The sequence below is a fragment of the Sus scrofa genome, chromosome 6, assembly GCF_000003025.6.
Source record: "Sus scrofa isolate TJ Tabasco breed Duroc chromosome 6, Sscrofa11.1, whole genome shotgun sequence".
Classification (NCBI taxonomy): domain Eukaryota; kingdom Metazoa; phylum Chordata; class Mammalia; order Artiodactyla; family Suidae; genus Sus; species Sus scrofa.
In genome coordinates, this window is record NC_010448.4 from 102,433,579 (window position 1) to 102,446,632 (window position 13,054).

The following is a 13,054-nucleotide window of genomic DNA, read 5'->3' on the forward strand; positions in this document are numbered from 1 at the left end:
ACATACACACAAAACATGGTGAACTCTATGAATTAGAATTAACTATATGTGTTAATTAGCTTCATTGTGATAATTCTTTCAAATGGGTACACATGTCACATCAACACATTGTGTACCTTAAAGATAGACAATGTTTATTTGATAATCCCACTTCAGTAAAGCTGGAGAATAGGCCAAACATGCCTTTCCTAGGGTTACCAGGGGTGAATGGGTACCTGCTTCTCCCTCTTAAGCTTTTAGAATTCTTCCTCCCACTCCCTATGTTGCAAACATCCTGACTTTCATTGTTTTTTTCTCAAGCATGCCACACTAGGTAGTCCCTGCAGTCTTTTGAACTTTCTTTTCCTTCATTTGGAACATTCTGCCCTCAGCTCCTGCATGACTCGTTCTTTTTAATTATTCATTTGTGCTCAAATGTCACCTTGGAGTGATAACATGATTGTCCAATTTAAAGGAGATACTTTAGCTATTTAGCATCCAATTTTATTGTCTTCACAACACCAGTCACCTGAACGTAAATTGTTCATGGGTTTGCCTGTAGAGTGTTTGTTGTTCTCCAGTTTTAGAATTATCAACTTGATGGGATTAGGAATATAGCCTGTTTTTGTCCTGTTTTTGAGCCCTGCTTGACCCCAAGTGTCTAGATCAGTGTGTGATTTTAGTAGGCCCTTTGGAAGGGAAGATTTATTGGATGAATAGACAGATTTATACATTCTGTTATTCTATCTGATGCTTTCAACAGGCAAACCTTTAATGGAAAGTCCCAGTCCTGGTGAGCACGTATCTAGATGTTTGTAACCTACCAACTCTCAAGGCGTTAGCTGCATTTGAGTTCATGTTTCAGATGGTCTTGGATGAGGGGAGGCTAGAAGTATAGGTACTGCAACTTCCCCTGCTGCCCTGGGGCTGTGGGACACCTGGAAATAAGGGAGAATATAGGCTCTGCCTCCAGGGCCCTGTTGGTCACTCACTGGAGAGGTGCTATGACCATGGGATGCATGGCCATCAGACTGGGCGGGCTCATAGAAATAAGGGGAGGCCAGACCCATCAGTCAGAGAGCAGATGGGGTTCTCTTGGTTTTTCAGGTCTTTCAGTAGAGTGCATGCTACTCCAACTACCCCAATTTTCATCCTAGTCGAAAGTAGAGAATTACTTGCATCATCAGTTAAATAATTCATTGGTACTACAGTTACATATTGATGGTCATATATGTTCCAGGCATGATTTGGGCACTGCATAAAAACTCATAAAACTTGCCTTCTGATGTGGAAGCACAGATAACAAAGAAATGGTATTTCTTATATATGAAGAAGTGGTGGTGAGTCTAATGGAGAAGAGTCCAAAGGCATGGGATGATAGGAATCTTTTTTTTTTTTTTCTTTCTCTTTTTATAGCTGCACCTGCTACATATGGAAGTTTTTGAGCTAGGGGTTGAATTGGAGCTGTAGCTCTAGGCCTATGACACAGCCACAACAATATGGGATCTAAGCTGCATCTGTGATCTACACCATAGCTCACAACAATGCCAGATCCTTTATCCACTGAGGGAGACTAGTGATTCAAACCCATATCCTCACAGACACTTTATTAGGTTCTTAATACACTGAGCCATAAAGGGAACTCCAGGAATCTATCTTAAATGATGACATTTGAGTGCCTGAATTGGGAAGAGGGAGAGCTATCCTTGTGGCTACTGAGGCTGAGGGAACCACAGATGCAAAGTCTCTGTGTCAGGTACTTGATATGTTCCAGAAGGGGCAAGAAGGCCAGGGGACTAGAGCAGAGTGGATAAAGGGGATACTAGTAAAGTATGACATCCAGAAAGAATAGGGTATTTGAGGGCAGAGGAATGTCATGATCTTATGATTTAAAAGGGCCCCTTGGGCCTCTGCACTGAGCATATACCATAGGGAGCAAGGCCAAAGAGAGAGTTAAGACCCTACTGAAAGAATCTATGCTAAAGATAGTAGTGGACTAAATTAGGATGATACCAGTGAAGGTGGTAGCAAGTGCTTAGATTCACCATGTCCTTTGAAAATAGGATCAATAGGATTCTCTGATAGATTAGACAGGATGCATGAGAAAACGAGAGAAGAAAACGATGACATTTAGGGGGCTTGTGTTACACGAAATGAGCTGTCCATTTTCGATGTTGGAAAAAGATAGGAATAGGCAGATTTGGTGGGTTGTTAGGTGTTTGATAGCGGGCATTTAAAGTGGAATATGTCTGTTAATTATCTCCAGAGAGATTTACCAGGGTTGTTGAATACAAATCTGACATTCAGGGATGAGGACCATGCTGGAGTTGGAAATTTGGAGTTGTCTGTGGTTACATACTGGTTACACTTGGGAGACTGGATGCATTTACCCAGGGAAGGAGTGGGCCACAGAGGAATTTCTGGGAAAGAAGGAGGAAGCTGCAAATGAAACTGAGAAGGAGGCCCTCAGAGAAGGGAGTGTGGGAGGTTCATGATGTAAAGAAAGTGCACGAAGGACCAGGGTGAGCTCACTTCTGTCAAAGGCGGTCTTGGCTTAGGAGGGTGGGTCCGTGATGAAGATGAACAGCTGACCTGGGATGGAGGAGCATGGATGCCATTGGTGACCTTGAAGAGAGTGGTTAAAATGTGGATGGTGGAGCAGTCAGAGCTATGATTAGAGCAGATGTAAAATAGTATGGGGGAGGTATTAGAACAAACAGACAATTTTTGAGAAGAGGGGACTATGGGGGAAGTAGAAGGGAAAATAGAAATATGGGGGACTCCAGAGGTTACTTTCTTCTTGTCATTTTTAAAATTTTGAAATAGGGATTCCCATAAAATTGCAAGAAATGTGCAGGGGGTTCTCTGTATCCTTAACCCAGTGTCTCCCCAGGCTAACAACTTGTAAAACTGTATGTAGTACAATATCTCAACCAGGAAATAGACATTGATATAATCCACAGAGGTTATTAAGATTTCACTAGTTGTGTGTGTGTGTTCTATGCAGTTTAAGCATAGATGTATAAATGTTATACAAATGTATAAATTTATATAACCATCAGATCAAGATCCAGAGTATTCCATAACCACATGGCTTCCTTATGCTACCTCTTTAAAGCCTCATATCTCCCATCTCTAACCCCTGCAAACCACTAATCTGTTCCTCACCTCTAAAATTTTGTTAGTTCAAGAGTGTTCCGTAAATGGAATCATACATATAACCTTTGGGGACTAACTTTTGCACTCAGCACAGTTGCCTTGAGGTTCTTCCAAACTGTTGTGTCTATCAGTGGTTCCTTTTTATGCTGAATCGTATTCCATGGTATTTTGTACCCTTGAGGGACCTGTGGTCTATTCCCAGTCATTGGCCATGATGAATAAAGTTATTGTGAACAGTTGTGTACAGGGTTTTATGTGAACCGAAGTTTTCGTTTCCCTGGGACCAAGTGCCCCAGAGTGCATTTACTGGGTTATACGTTGAGTACATGCCTACCTTATAAGACACTGCCAAAATGTTTTCCAGAGTGGCTGCCCCATTGGACATTCCCATCAGCACTGCATGAGGGACCCAGGTTCTCCACATCCTTGCATTGTCGCTTTTTACTTTAGCCTTTCTTGCATGTGCCTAGGGGGAGATTTCTTTTTGAGAAGAGAGTAACTGCAGAAAGTCAGGAGCCTACCTGTACCTCCAGCTTCTTCTTTGGTAGCTTGAAGACGGTTAAAAACCCAGTCCATGTTTTATTTATTTATTTATTTCTTGCCGGTACCCACAGCATGTGGAAGTTTCCGTGCAAGGCGTCAAAGCCTGTAACCAGAGTCACAGCAATGACAACACCGGATCCTTTACCTTCTGAGCCACGAGGGAACTCTGGGCCCATATTTTAAAATATTGAGCAGCTGCTGTGACATGTATGATCTAAGAAGTGATGTTTGTTTGAAAGAAGGTTGAACTTGTGGGCATGGTGGTGTGCTGATATCTCATCTATGGCAGGAAGAGCAGTATGTGTTCTGCAGGTGCCCGCACACCTGTCACTACTAGGAACAATAGTCAGTGAGGGTTTCTACCTGTGCCCCAGCCTGGAACTGACTTATGTGAGTCATACACATCTGGCCCTAAGGTGAAATTTACAGTGCTTTCCAGCAACCTAGGAATTACAAATTTCAGCGCTTGTCTTTTTTTTAATCTATTGATTCATCTGTCAGAGGAAGAGAGAATAGAACTTGAGTGCACCTAAAATCTTATTAAACACTGGTGAGCCCAATACTATACTACGGGACAAATAACCTTGAAAAACACAATGGAGGAAAATATGTACCTAAATACATACTAATATACAGGCTGACCTCATTTTCTTGTGCTTTGCTTCGTTGTGCTTGTAGATTTTGTGTTTTTTGCAGATTGACAGTTTGTGGCAACCCTGCGCTGAGCAAGTCGAATGGTGCCATTTTCCCAGTTTGCTTACTTTGTGTCTGTGTGTCACATTTTGTTAATTCTCCTGGTCCTTCAAACCTTATCATGGTTATTATATTTGTGATGGTCATCTGTGACCTGTGATCTCTGATGTTACTATTGCAAAAAAAAAAAAAAAAGATGATAACTTGCTGAAAGCTCAGATGATGGTTAGCATTTTTTTTTTTTTTTTTTTAGCAATAACGGATTCTCTAAGGTATGTACATTGTTTTTCTAAATGTAACGCCATTGCATGCTGACTCTATAGAATAGTGTAAATCTTTTGTATGTACCGGGAAACCAAAAAAAGTGTGTGACTTGTTTTACTGTGATACTCACTTTATTGCAGTAGTCTGGAACCAGACCCACAATATCTCTGAGGTATGTCTGTGCAAATAAAGTGTGTACACATATACAGGTTCAAGATGTCCACATTTTTAAGACGCAAAATATTTTTCATTCTCTGTCTGAAAATGATGCTCTCTGTAAGCCACATTTGCTCATTATAAAAATACCCCCAAAGCAAAAGGCTGCAGCAAACCTTTTACAATGAGGAGGGGTTGTCTTGTGATGGAGAAAGCAGGACTGCTTGTGCTGATTGCTGGTGGCTGCAACCTCTCAAGGACCTGGAGGAGGCTGGGCTGTGGTTGTTTGGCTCCGTGGGGGGCTCGCTCTCAAAGCTGCTTGTAATAACTTGACTGAACAGATGTAGCTACTTCAGGTCTTTTGAATATGTCAGCTTGGGAAGAGTGATGGACAAGCTTGGTGACTTGCTGCCCTGTGTTCAGGAGAAGGCTGTATTGATCCAGGGCATCCCCTGGGACCTGGAGAGAAAGAACAGGACAAAACAAAACAAAATAGGAGATAAACAGCCCAGTGTTTTGAAGGTAGAGTGAACAGTTTAAAAACCAGAGGCTTCAGTGTGTGATGATTTGTATTTTAAATGCAATAAGCCTGACTTATAATAAAACAGAATTTTCTGAGAGCCAGAATTGCCACCCGGATGCCCAGATGCTTGCTTCCTTGCCTTTGGTCATTGTACTTGATAGATAGACTTTTCTCCTGCAATTCTTCTTACAAGATTCTGGGAGCGAGTGAAGGAGTATCTCTAATTCTGGGTTGACAATTGTTATAATCTCAGAAGATGTTGGTCTTTAACTGTCCTGTGGGCTCAAAAAGTCAAAAGCAATCTCTCTAGGAATTTACAGTCACCCATACAAAAGGAGCTAAGAGTCACATAGAAAAAAATCATCGAAAAAGAAACTGTCAGATAGGAGTTCCCATTGTGGCTCATTTGGTTAAGAACTTGATATAGTGTCCATGATGATGCAGTTTCCACACTTGGCCTCACTTAGTGGGTTAAGGATCTGGTGTTGCTGCAGGCTGAGGTGTAGGTTGCAAATGTGGCTCAGATTTGGTGTTGCTGTAGCTGAGGCGGAGACCTGCAGCTGTGGCTCCACTAGCCTGGGAACTTCCATATGCTGTAGGTGTGGCCCTAAAAAAGAAAAAGAAAAAAAAAAAAAAAAAAAGAGCAGTCAGGTAAACATAAGGGCTTCAACATTTCCAAAAAATACTGTCATGAGTGTGTATTTCAGAGGAAGAGCATGTACAGAATTCTGGGTGGTCCTTCTTGGGGGAGGGAGATGCTGGCCTGCCTTGTCTTGCCTGTTCTTTCTTGCTTTTCTTATTTCAAATGGAAATGCTTATGGAGAAGACAGGCAAGATGACAGGTGTGGGCAAGGGTATGAGAGATTGGCTCCTGGGACCTGCAGGATATTCCAGGCATCAGAGGCTACTTGATAAAACAGGAGCCATGGAACATTTCTCTTTGTTGAAAGCAAGCCACACTGTGGCCTGTGTGTGACTTTCCCTGAGCAGGTGCTGAGTAAATGTCATTATCTTGATCAATAGGACTTTTAAAAGGCAGAAAGGATGCCTTTCCAAGCCCTGGTGCGAGAAAGCAGTGTTGAAAGAGTTCTAACTTTGCATAAACACGGGGGAAAGGTGCTGAGGAAAAGGAGAGATTTGGGAGCATTTTCCTCCTAAGGCTGGAGTTCTTGGCATGTAAGAGAAAATGGGCTTGTTCAAATGACAGATATGTTAACGAATGCAAGTTTGTGTGCCTGACACACAGGGAGGCCAAACAAACTGAATTGTTAGAATTTGGAGCAGAGAAAGATGTATTGCAGGGCCATGCAAGAAGAACAAGTGGCTCATGGCCCCCAAACTCGCTGAAAGTTTTCAGCAAAGCATTTTTAAAGGCAGAGTAAGGGAGGGGTACGGTTGGTTGTTGCAAATGCTTCTTGGTGTTGGAATCCTTTGTTCTTGCATGGTCCACATGAGTCAGGACACAATGTTGCTGTAAACCTCCAACAAGACAAATGTTACTCTCTGTTCTACAATTTTTTATCTCTATATGGATGGAAAAGTGTTAGACCTTTAAAGGTCAGAGCCTTCAGAATGGGCTCTCCTGTATTTTTCAGGCTACAGACAACATCCTTAACTTGAAGCAAAAGCAATAGAATGCAAAGTTTAAAGTTAAAGAAACAGATCTAACATGGAGTCAGATTTGTTCTTCCCAATTAGATAGGCTCTGCAAGCCTGATAGTATTCTTTTCTTTTAGGCTGTGTGAAAGAACAAAGTCGGGGAAGAAAGAAATTTGGCAAGAAATGGGGAGATGTAGTCTCATTTTACCTGCACTGGCAAATGCTTCTAAATGTTTAAATAAATGGTTTGATGTTATTGCAGAAGTGCAAACTTTTCTAGAAACAGTGCAGTGAATTTTTTTCAATGTTAGTCTTATTCTGTAGCTCAATTCTGCACCTCATAATTTCATTCCAAATTTATAAATAATGTATGGCTGGGCAATCTGTATGTCTTATAGCAAAACTACATGTCGCCCAGAATAGAGGGGGAAAAATCATTTAAATGTTTCAAATATGCCACAACAAACATTTAACTAAAGGATCATTAGTTTTCCATTTTAGATAGTTCAACAAAATGTATAATGAAACAAAATAAATTTGAGCGAGTTTGACTTAAATTCCTGGTTCTATTTGTACATCAAATCTAGGTTATTCACGACGAAACATGAATACTTTGATAAATGATTACGTACTCAGACCTTATTCAAAAGACTCAGGATAAACTGAAGCAGAAATACATGGTTTCAGATAGATTTTTTTCCACTTATTTTCAGATGCTATAGAAGTATTTTATTGTGCTGTGTCTATATGTGTCTTTTGACGTTAGAAACACAAGTCTATTCACCTGAGAGAATGAGCTACGAATTGAGCAGGTGTGATACGATTATTTATCTCAGAACTACTGAGAACTTACAAATGTGACCCTGGAATAAATAAGTATGGCTATTTTTATAAATTCTTACAAACCAGGAAACTCCTCCCCCAAATATGTCAGGCTTAATTTTCTGCTCTGTGGAGCACAGCTAGTAGGGTAGCGAAACCCAGTGACATTTTCCACAGCGTGAGCTGCCAACCACTAGGAGCCTGTGGCAGTGTTTAAATCTACAGCAAACAAGCTAACAATTGGTGGAGAAAGGGTTATGTAATTCTTCTTTACTATTCCTTTCTGTGGTGTTTACATCACTGGCAGACTCATCAAGGCAGAACCAAGGATGATCTGCTCAGGTAGCATTTTCTTGTAGCCATGAACCCATGGAATCTTCTGGCTTCTCTGCAGGTTATTGGGGTTAACCTCTCCATCTTTTGCTAAACTCCTAATGAGATGGGTTGTATTTGAGTGTGCTCCCTGACGTGGGTATTAGGGCCATGATTTCAGTGGTCATTATTTTTGCAGAGTGGCCTATATTAATTCCACAGTCTCCTGTGGAGCATTAATTAGTAAGATAATAACCTGCTGCTGCCTGGGTTCTAATAAATGCTTCAGTAATTAGATCCAGCCTACAAATTGAAACATTGGTTATGGCAGTAGGAAGAGTTAATAAGTTCAGAGGGACTGACAAAACTTTATTTACTGGATGAACGGAGGAGAACCAAAGTCGAATAAAAGCCACAAAAGACCTTTATAGTATATAATAGATATTTGTAGGTTATGAAACCCTATCAAAGTTCTAGGGAAAATAAGATTATCCAAATGGTCCTACTGCAGTTCCTTTTCCCCCTCCTGGATCTGTAAATGACATTTTGTGTATACATAGCAATACCTGATTACCTGGCATTGGTATTGAACAGAAGTGTGGGAAATAACATTTCTAGATAATGGGAAATATCCCAACTGCCAGATTTAATGTATTGTATTATCTTACTCATTATAATTGAACGTGTTTCCCAGCCTTCTCGTCACAGAAGATATTGATCATAAATGAATTTTTCTTTTTGCCTTAAGAATTTAGAAAAAATTAAAAAAAAATTTCTTTTTGCCTTATGGAATTTAGAAAAAAAATAAATCTTGATACCCAGCCATATTCAAGATACCGCATTGTACACAGGCCCTGTGAGTAGCTTAGATGCTAATAGAGTTCCTGAACATCTCACTTGCTCTAGTGTGAGGAGTGTAGATTTAGTTACATTGTAAATCTTTGTCTTCCATGATAGAATGTGAAATCCTGAAGGAGGGGAACTGATTTTTTTTTTTTTTTCTTTTAGCAAAACTTTAAGAGAAAAAAAATCATGGAAGATGTCAGTTTCAGGGATTTCAAGCTAATATTGGTTGATTTTAGCTAGTTGACTGGACTTGGTAGAAATGGAAAATTATAGAAATTTTACAAGTATTGAAGGAAGTGTGATTATACTTTTAATACTGAGCAAAACTGATGTATGTTGTTTCATATTGGTACCTTAGCCAGTACGTATAGCTAGATATATAGATATATATATATATTTTTTTTTGGGGGGGTCTTTTTGCCTTTTCTAGGGCCACTCCCATGGCATGTGGAGATTCTCAGGCTAAGGGTCGAATCGGAGCTGTAGCCGCCGGCCTACGCCAGAGCCACAGCAACGAGGGATCCGAGCCGCGTCTGCAACCTACACCACAGCTCACAGCAATGCTGGATCCTTAACCTACTGAGCAAGACCAGGGATCGAACCTGCAACCTCATGGTTCCTAGTTGGATTCGTTAACCACTGAGCCACGATGGGAAACTCCTAGATGTATTTTCTTTAGAAAAATATAATGCCCTATTATTAAGCCCTCTTTTATTTTATTTTTTGCCTTTTCTATGGCTGCTCCCACAGCATGTAGAGGTTCCCAGGCTAGGGGTCTAATCAGAGCTATAGCCACTGGCCTATGCCAGAGCCACAGCAGCACGGGGTTGGAGCCGCATCTGTGACCTACACCACAGCTCACAGCAATGCTGGATCCTTAACCCACTGGGCGAGGCCAGGGATCGAACCCACAAGCTCATGGTTGCTAGTTGGATTCATTAACCACTGAGCCATGACGGGAACTCTAAGCCCTCATTTTAAATTTGTTTTTTATTTATCAGGACTGGTACGCATAAGTCAAAATATGTTTGTAAGGTGCCACAGAGTGCTAAACTAACATGCAATAATTAACACATTCTTCCATTTTTTTTGAGAAGAAATAAACACTTTAAACAGATTTATTGTAAAAGCCATGATATTATCTTCCTTACTCTACAAAGCAATGAACAGAGAGCCAAAGCATCCATTTTCAGCAAAGGATTTGGACAATAAAAACCATTTTTTCTCTTTTTTCTGTTATTTTATGGGCAGCTACATTCTCAGATTTAATACTTGGTTTTAATTGCATCCTGTAGAAAGCTCAGTCTGATAAAGTGGAATATTTCAACTATGAAAATGAAGACAAAAGTTTATTCAAGAAAAAAACTTTTAATTTTCACTGAATTATAACCTACATACAACATAGCACACAAATCTTAAGTGTTCAGCTTAATGAACATGAGGGGTGAGTATACTTGCCTAACCCTTCTTAATCTAAAGGTACAGAGTATTATCACCAGCCCAAAGAACACCCTTATTGCTCTTACCAATTAATGTGTATACATTGGCAACTGCAGTCAATACAATAAATACAATTAATACTTCCCAGAGGTAATCACTATAATGTATTTCTACTATAGATGATGTTAGGTTTTATTGACTATACACATGGAATGATACACTATGTTCTCTTGATATTTTTAACTTATTATTATCTTGGTGGGATTGGTCGATCAATAATTGATTAACCAGTTCTATTATTGATGGACCTTGTTGCTGGGTTTGGCTTTTATGAATAAACTGCTGTCATGGTTCCAGTTCATGTCTTTTGGTGCCTATACCTACTCATTCCCTTGGTTATATTCCTGAAAGTGGAATGCTGGTCAAAAGCTCTATTTGTTCAGCCTTAGCTGCCTAATCTTTTGTTTATTTATTTATTTTCATTTTTTAAAGTTTTTCTGGAAGTATACTTGATTTACAATGTTGTGATAATTTCTGCTGTACAACAAAGTGATTCAGTTATGCACGTATAGACATCCATTCTTTCTCAGATTCTTTTCCCTTATAGATTATCACAGAATATTGGGTAGAGTTCCCTGTGCTATGCGGAAGGTCCCATTGGCCAGTTATTCCTTATACTGCAAACCACACAATCTTTTCAAATGATTGTACCAATTGATGCTTGGACCAGTCACGTTTGAATTCTACTTCTATATCTTTGCTAACACCTGGTATTGGTTATTGTAATTTTAGCCATTTTCCTAGAAGCTATCTTGTTTTACCTTTCATATTAATCTACAGTCCATTTGGAATTATTTTTATGTTTTGGGTACAGTTTGAGGATAGGGTCAAGACTTATTTTTTTCCATGTGCATCTTCAGTTTTTCAAGCACCGTTTCTTGAAACATCTCTATTTGTTGTTTTCCCTACTTACTGAAATGGCATCTTTGTCATAAATTAGGTGGCTATCACAGATGGTGGGTTTTTGACTCTTCTGTTTTGTAAGTTACTAGCATACAGCTATTTCTAATACCCTTTTATTTATTGTAGTCATGCCCTCATTTGCATGTGGTATAGCTAAATATCATTTTTCTTACTGTCCTGTGAAGAGTTTCTAGAAACAACTTGGCATAATTGGTTTTCCGATTATATATTTCTTCAACTCAATTATGTTCATACTATTTTTATTAATTTCTTTTATCTATTACCTTTGAATTTAATCTGCTATTCATTTTACAGGTACTTTTGATATGTTTTCAGACTTTCATTTTAAACTAAGTTGAGTTAGAAAACGTTTGCAAAAATATTAACAAGAATTCTCATAAACTCCTCGCCTAGCTTCACTAAATTTTGGCATGTTATGTAACTGTAGTACAATTATAAAATCATGAAATTAGTACTGATTTTTATAGCAAATATTATCTGTAAACCTTCTTTACTTTTTGCTGATTGTGCCACCCGTGTCTTTTTCCAGTGCAGAATCAAATCCAGCATGACACATTTTATTTAGTTGTCATGTCTCTTTATTCTCCTTTCACTTGAGAAACATCTTTTGACTTTGTCTCTCTTCAAAGAACAGTTCTGGCCAGTTAATTTGGGGATGACCCCCCCTTAATTTGGGTTTGTCTCAGTTCCTTCATGATTAAATTCAGATTACTCATTTTGGCAAGAAATACCCCAGAAGTGATGATGTGACCTCAGTGAATCATATAAGGAGGTAAACTATGTTGACATGACTCCTTCCTGGTGATAATTTTGATCACTTGATTGAGGTGGAGTCTGTCAGTTTCCTCCACTATAAATTTACATCTTTTCCCCTTGTAGTTAATAAGTACCTGGGGGAAGACAGTTTGAGGCCACGCAAATATCCTGTTTTCTCATATAGCTTTGCCCACTAATTTTAGCCTCCATCACTGATTCATGCCTCTGCAGCAGCTATTACTGTGGTGGTTGCCAGATGGTGATTTTCTATTTACCTCATTCCTTCTGTATTTACTAATTTGAATGCTACTCTACGGATGAGCGCTCTCATTCTTATTTATTCATTCAGCCACTTATTTGTCGTATGAACTCAAGGATATTTGTATTATTCCATGAGATAAAATTCATTAATATCTGACCATTGGGCGCACCCGCAGGCTGGCCCCTCTGTCCTTGTCACACACCATTGGAATTTCAGCACTTGCTCACTTTCTGGGCCCACAGGATCCCTAAGGCTCATCTTGCCCCATTCCCTCACCATGCTCATTTCTGCCTCATTCCTGAGATCAACCATTCTTCCTTGGATTTTGGTTCATTTTATTGAAGAAAAGTATTTAGAAACCAAGATCTGGGTGCTAAGTATGTTCATTGAACTTTTACCGTTGCTTCTAATTTCTTTCTTACCTTACAGAGCTGTGACATAGGTGTATATATACAAACATGCATGCGTGCGCACACAGATCTATATCTGTTTGATATCTATTTGTGTAAACACACAAACACACACATACAGACTCCTGAGTTTATATTGATACATCTGATTCCAGTCCGTCATCACAGGGTTTCATTCCAGCCAACTTCCTTCTGTTTCTAGTAACTCTGAGAAACCTCACTTTCATTATCATCAGCATATTTAATTATTTACTCAATCTGGAAATGTCTGTAGTTTCACAATTGCCATTTTATACCTCTGTGAAA

General features: G+C 39.4%; 1 protein-coding gene across 7 annotated transcripts in view; it reads left to right on the forward strand.

Annotated features, from left to right (window-relative positions):
* DLGAP1 (DLG associated protein 1) overlaps positions 1 to 13,054 on the forward strand; it is an 866,754-nt gene that overhangs the window by 100,491 nt on the left and 753,209 nt on the right. The gene's annotated exons all lie outside the window — the stretch shown is intronic.